Here is a 7,136-nt window from a genome sequence, read left to right as displayed (position 1 = left end):
TAAATTGTGTGGGATTCGCTAGGTGGAATCAAACGTTCTAGATCTATTCTTATTATCTTTAAAAATCTAAATTTTAATGTTATTTTCTTCAGTTTAATTTAGATAATCTATTTTTTAAATTTCAGTTTTTCAAATAGTAATTAATTTAGTAAATTTCAGTACTCAATAGCATAATTTATCTTTGTGGGTTCGACATTCGTTTTCTTTAAAACAATTTACTACTTGTTACGATTATGTGCACTTGCAGATATTTTCAGCACAACAAGGTTTTGGCACCGTTGCCTGGAATTAGTTTTTTGTTATTGATATTGATACTAGCTAGATTTTTACTACTTTGGATTTTGTTTTTAAAAATTGGTTTAAATTAGATCTCAGTTTGGTTTTTCTTTTTAGGAATCAGAAATGCATGCCCCAATCTAAATCATTAGAGCATACATTTTTCGATCCCGAGATTGAAAGAATCTTACATCGGATTAATAAAAAGAAAAAGAAAGAGGTTGGCGCATCTAAATTTAATATGGCCTACTAGGAGCACAAGGCGTTAAGAGACTATGCTACGCCCTTTGTCAATGGGGTAACATCTAGTATAAAGCGGCCAGCTATACAAACCAATAACTTCGAGATCAAGCCGGCCATCATTCAAATGATTCAACAAACCTTCCAGTTTGGGGGCTTTCATAAGAGGATCCTAATGTCCATATAGTAAATTTCTTAGAAATTTGTGATACTTTTAAATACAATAGAGTGACAGATGATGCAATTCAATTGAGACTTTTTCCTCTCTCACTTAGAGAAAAAGTAAAAGTTTGGTTGAGCTCTTTGCCGCCCGGCATCATAACCACTTGGGAGGAGTTGGCCCAAAAATTCATAGCAAAATATTTCTCTCCAGCCAAGACAACGAAGTTAAGAAATGATATTACTACCTTCACCCAAATTGAGGGTGAATCATTATATGAGGCATGGGAGAGATACAAGGATTTATTGCTCAAGTGTCCACATCACGACCTCCCAGCCTGGCTTCAAGTACAGACATTTTACAATGGTTTGGGACCCACAAATCGATCTATCGTTGATGTGGCCGTGGGAGGCCCATTAATGAGTAAGATCCATGAAGTCGCATATGAACTTCTAGAAGAATTGACATCTAACAACTATCAATGGTCTGCGGAGAAAGCAGTAACAAGAAAGACAGCTGGAGTTTTTGAACTTGATTCAATTACCACATTGGCGGCACAGATGGCAAATCTATCACAACAACTAGGAAAGATGAACGTTGATGCTATTCAAACTAATGTTGTTTGTGATCATTGCGCAGGAAATCATTCAAGTGTAGATTGCCAAGTGGGAAATCTTTTTGCCTAGCCGAGTTATAAACAAGCCCATTACGTGTCCAAATTCCAATGTCAAAACAATTCTTATACAAACACTTTCAATCCTGGATGGAGAAATTACCCTAACTTTTCATGGAGCAATAATCAAGCGTCAACTAGACCACCTCAACAGTTTCCATAGCAAGAGAATAAGCCGACACTTGAGGATATGCTTATACAGTACATGCAAAAGACTGATATGGTGATACAAAACAACTCGGCTTGAATCCAAAATCTTGAGGCGCAAATCGGTTAGCTCTCAAACATGCTTACGAGGAGGACAATACGGACTTTACTGAGCAATATTGTGAAAAATCCGAAGGAACATGTCAAAGCCATAACATTGAGAAGTGGGTGGACATATGAGCAGCTGCAAACAGTAAATACCGAGCGAGATGCAGAAGCTGCCGAAAACGTGGAGTCTGAGATGAAGGAAGCAGAGTAGGATGCGGTCGACCGGCAAGTTGAGAAGACTAAGGAGAATAAAGGGGTTTCAAAACTCAAGAAATCCAGGAAGTTTATATTTAAAACTTATTCTCCTTCAATTTATAATCAACCAATTCATTTTCCACAAAGATTAAGAAAAAATAAGATTGATAATCAATTCTTTAAATTTCTGAGTATATTTAAGCAACTGCATATTAATATTCCTCTCATTGAAGCTTTAAAGCAAACGCCTAAATATTCAAAATTTTTGAAGGATATATTATCAAACAAGCAAAAGTTGGAGGAGCATGAGCCTGTAACGCTAATTGAGAAGAGTAGTGCAATTTTAAAAAAGAAGCTGCCGCCTAAGTTGAAAGATCCAGGGAGTTTCACGATCCCTTCCATTATAGGAAATTCCTATTTTGATAAAGTTTGATGCGACTTAGGGGCAAATATTAATCTAATGCATCTCTCTCTTTTCAGGAAACTATGTCTTGGAGAAGCAAAGTTGACCACTATCTCTCTATTGTTGGCAGACAGATCTATTAAATACCCGAGAGGACTCATTGAGGACGTACTAGTGAAAGTTGATAAGTTCATCTTCCTAACCGATTTCAGTGTGCTTGATATGGAGGAGGACGAGGAGATCCCTTTGATATTGGGTTGACCTTTCCTTGCGACGGGGAGAACCTTGATTGATGTCCAGCAATGGAAACTCATTTTAAGGGTCGGAGAGGAGCAGGTCACTTTTGATGTATTTAAATCTATGGAATTACCTTCCGATGTACATTCTTGTTTTCAAATAAGTGACCAAGACATGGTCATGGCCGACGAGTCGTATGGAGCTGAATTTCCAAAGCTACCACTTGAGGTATGTCTTACTCACTCTATATCTATTGAATCCGAAAATGAAGAGGTTAGAAAGTGTGAGAGATATTTGGAAGCTACACCATCCTTTCCTCCTTCAATAAAACTGAAAGTAGAAGGGTTAAACTCATCTCGGCCGACATCTCCAAGAAAGGAACCACCCAAGCTTGAACTCAAACCGCTTCCATCAAATTTGAGGAATGCTTTCTTAGGCCAGGACTCTACTTTTCTAGTTATTATTAACAGTTCTTTGAGTGATGTAGAGGAACATAAGTTGTTGAGAGTCTTGCGGGAACACAAAATGGCCTTGGGTTGGACCATCTCAGACATTAAAGGAATTAGTCTTTCAATTTGCATGCACAAGATTCTAATAGAGGATAATTTTAAGCCAATCATCCAATCCCAGAGGAGACTGAGCCCATCAATGCAAGAAGTGGAGCATAAAGAAGTATTGAAACTTTGAGATGCCAGGATAATTTATCCAAACTCAGATAGTGTATGGGTAAGTCTAGTGCAAGTTGTCCCAAAGAAAGGAGGGATAACCATGATAGAAAATGATAATAATGAACTCATACTGACGAGGACGATCACAAGATGGCGAGTATGCATAGACTATCGAAGACTAGATGATGCAACTCAGAAAAACCATTTTCCCTTACCTTTTATTGATCAAATGCTAGAAAGACTTGTCGGCCAAGCTTACTACTATTTTCTAGATGGATATTCTGGTTATAATCAAATAGCCATTGCACCTGAGGATCAAGAAAAGACCACTTTCACCTGTCCTTATGGCACTTTTGCATATAGGCGCATGTCTTTTGGTCTTTGCAATACACCAGCCACTTTCCAAAGATGCATGATATCTATCTTCTCAAACATGGTGGAAAAATCTTTAGAAGTTTTTATGGATGACTTATTGGTTTTTGGTCACTCTTATGATAATTATTTATATAATTTATCCTTGGTTTTGTAGAGATGCAATGAGACAAATCTCGTTTTAAATTAGAAAAATTGCCACTTCATGGTCTAGGGGGGAATAGTGCTTAGCCACCGTATTTCCTTCGAGGGGATTGAGGTCGACCGAGCAAAGATAGAAGTTATTGACAAACTGCCACCATCGACCAATGTGAAGGGCGTGAGAAGTTTTTTGGGTCACACCAGGTTCTATCGTCAGTTTATCAAGGATTTTTTCCAAATTACTAAACCTCTTTATAATCTGTTGAATAAAAATACTCGGTTTGAATTTTCTGATGAATGCTTGCATGCTTTTGAAACATTGAAAAAGAAATTAATTTCAGCATATATCATTGTATCACCAGATTGGAATTTACCTTTTGAATTAATGTGTGATGCTAGCGATTATGCTATAGGGGCTATTTTGGGGCAGAGAAAATATAAATTGTTCATGTTATTTATTATGCAAGTCGGACCTTAACAGAAGCACAACTTAATTATGCTACTACTGAAAAAGAATTGTTAGCGGTTGTGTTTGCATTTGACAAATTTTGTTCTTATTTGATATGTTCAAAGGTGGTCGTCTACATAGATCACTCAGCTCTTAAATACTTGCTATCGAAGAGGGATGCCAAACCAAGACTGTTAAGATAGATTTTGCTATTACAAGAGTTCGATTTGGAAATAAAAGATAAGACAGGTACCGAGAATGTAATGGCCGACCACTTATCTCATCTTAAGCTTAAAGAGGTGGCTGGCGAGGAGAAATTCTCAATTAATGAGACATTCCTGGATGAGCAATTAATGGCTATACAAATCGTTCCATGGTATGCCAACATAGTAAATTATTTGATGTCTAGAATTCTATCGGCCGAGATGACATATCAATAAAAGAAGAAGTTATTCTTTGACTTGAAATATTATTTTTGGGAGGAACCTTTTCTATATCGGCATTGCACGGACCAGATAATCAAGAGATGTGTGCCCGAGGAGGAGATGGAGAGTATATTTAAACATTGCCACTCATTGGAAGCGAGTGGCCACTTTGGTGGAGCAAAAAGGGTAGCGAAAATTTTACAATGCGGCTTTTATTCGCCGACTATTTTTAAAGACTCTTTTAATTTTGTTAATTTATGTGATCATTGTCAAAGGGTTGGCAACATTTCTAGGAAATATGAGATGCCTTTAAACAATATTTTAGTGATTGAATTATTTGATATGTGGGGTATAGATTTCATGGGTCATTTCCATCCTTATATTCTAATAAATTTATTTTGGTGGCTGTAGATTATGTCTTCAAATGGGTGGAAGTGGTCGCCTTGCCGACCAATGATGTGAGGGTCGTAGTGAATTTCTTACGGAAGAACATCTTTTCCTGATTTAGCACTCCAAGGGCTATAATTAGTGATGGTGGAAAGTATTTTTGCAATTGCCAATTTGAAGCACTACTGATGGAGTTACCCATCACGTGGCAACACCATACCATCCTCAAACGAGCGACCAGGTTGAGGTGTCTAATCAGGAATTGAAGCACATACTCGAGAAGACCAGGAGTATCTCTCGGACAAATTGGGCAAAAAGGTTAGATGATGCGCTATGGGCCTATCGGATAGCATTCAAAACACCGATCGGGATGTCACCTCATCGGCTCGTTTACGGAAAAGCATGTCATCTGCTCTTGGAGCTACAACACAGAGCCTATTGGGATACAAGGATACTGAACTTTGATTTACAAACGGCTGGCGAGAAATGAATATTGCTGGATGAGTTCCGGAATGATGCTTATGAGAATGCTCGGATTTACAAAAATAAAACTAAAAGATGGCATGATAAGCATATTTTGATAAGGGAATTCGAAGTTGGGCAGAAAGTTTTATTATTTAACTCAAGACTTCGACTCTTCCAGGGAAAGTTGCGCTCTCGGTGGTCGGGACTGTTTGTGGTGACCCGTGTCTTTTCCTATGGGGCGGTTGAAGTCCTTCACGAGACAAAAGGGACATTTAAAGTAAATGGACGGAGATTAAAACCCTATGTGGATGGAGACTTTAACTCAGAAAAATGTTCCATCGATCTCACCAGTGATAAATGATGAGAGGATAATGTCTAGCTATAGTCTTTAAATAAAGCACTTTTGGAGGAACAAAGAAGAAAAATGTTCCATCGATCTCACCAGTGATAAATGATGAGAGGATAATGTCTAGCTATAGTCTTTAAATAAAGCACTTTTGGAGGAACAAAGAAGCCGGTGAGATCTCCAAGAGGTACACAACTACACCTTTAAGGAAAATATTCAATTGAAAAAAAAAACAAAAATCAGGGGAGCATCTCTTATCTTCTCTAATTCTTTTCTTTAGTTTTTCTTCTTCTTTCCAATTTAGAACAATGTGATATTTAAGTTTGGGGGAAAGGAAATTCTTTTATTTATTTCGAAAATAATAATAATAATAATAATAAAAAAATAAAAAATAAAAACAGTATGGTTTGATGAATAACAAGCCTATGATAAGAATATAATTGAAATTGTTATAATTTTTAGGAAAAATTCTTATTGCTTAAGTTTAGTTGCTAATTCTTTACTTAATCTTGCTTAATTTGATATTTTCTATATTCAATGAATACTTATCATGATTATTAATTGTTTTACATACCTAGAGAAATTTTATGTGAATTTTATGAAATTGTATGGTCTCACCTTACTCTAGAACTTGTTCGATTACACTCAAGGTGAAATCCTAGACAAAATATTACTAGGGAAATGATTAAGGCATTATTTGGATCGATTGAACCTTTCAAGCTTACCTATTTATTATCTTTATCCCTAGTCACCCCTTTGAGCTTTATTGAATTATATTTTGGCCTTGTATTTTTTTCTTTCTTGTAAACCTAATATTCCCTACTCTATTTGAGCTTAAACACTGATTTCCTTACCTTTCAAGAGAATTAAGTTTACACAAACTCACAAACTCACAAGAGCATGAAAGGCAAGAGAGGTAGAAGGTGTACAAGTAAAGTTAATTATAGCCACATTATCAAAATTATAAGTTTGGGAGTGTGAAATGTCAACTCATCTACTGTGTGGCCGACAAGATAAGGCCAACGAGAGCCATACACAAAGGCAGATGAAAAAGTATAGTTTTATTAAAGAAAATAATAATAAGTTCAACCTGCTGAATAGATGGGTAAATAGAGAGATCCTATAAAATACAATTAAGAGAGGTATGTTAAGATATTCACAAGATTGAGAAGAGATGTTTGTGTTAGAAGCGAAGATTTTTTTTTTTCAAACTTAAGTTCTCTTGTTTTGTTTGAATCCTATGTTTTCTTTGTAGCTATCACCCTAACCTTATATTATAAGCTTAATAAAGACCTATTGATCCCTAGTGATAGTTTCTGTTCTATATTAGTGGAGAGTGATTTGAAAAGCAAGCCTATGAAGTGTTTAGAGATCCATTATTTATTTACTTGTTTACATAAAACTATTCGAAGAGTTAATGATAAAGTGAGAATGATAGGTATGCA

The 7,136-nt window shown here is 36.2% G+C and overlaps 1 non-coding gene across 1 annotated transcript; it reads right to left on the bottom strand.

Moving 5' to 3' along the window:
- Positions 1-900: 900 nt before the first annotated feature.
- LOC121247949 lies at positions 901-1,007 on the bottom strand. Its single transcript, XR_005937350.1, has one exon. It is a non-coding gene; the product is annotated as a small nucleolar RNA R71 (small nucleolar RNA).
- Between the last annotated feature and the right edge of the window lie 6,129 nt (positions 1,008-7,136).

This window comes from Juglans microcarpa x Juglans regia, chromosome 1S (assembly GCF_004785595.1).
Source record: "Juglans microcarpa x Juglans regia isolate MS1-56 chromosome 1S, Jm3101_v1.0, whole genome shotgun sequence".
Taxonomy (NCBI): Eukaryota; Viridiplantae; Streptophyta; class Magnoliopsida; order Fagales; family Juglandaceae; genus Juglans; species Juglans microcarpa x Juglans regia.
Note: the sequence above shows the minus strand (reverse complement) of the source record. Positions and strands in the feature narration are given on the sequence as shown.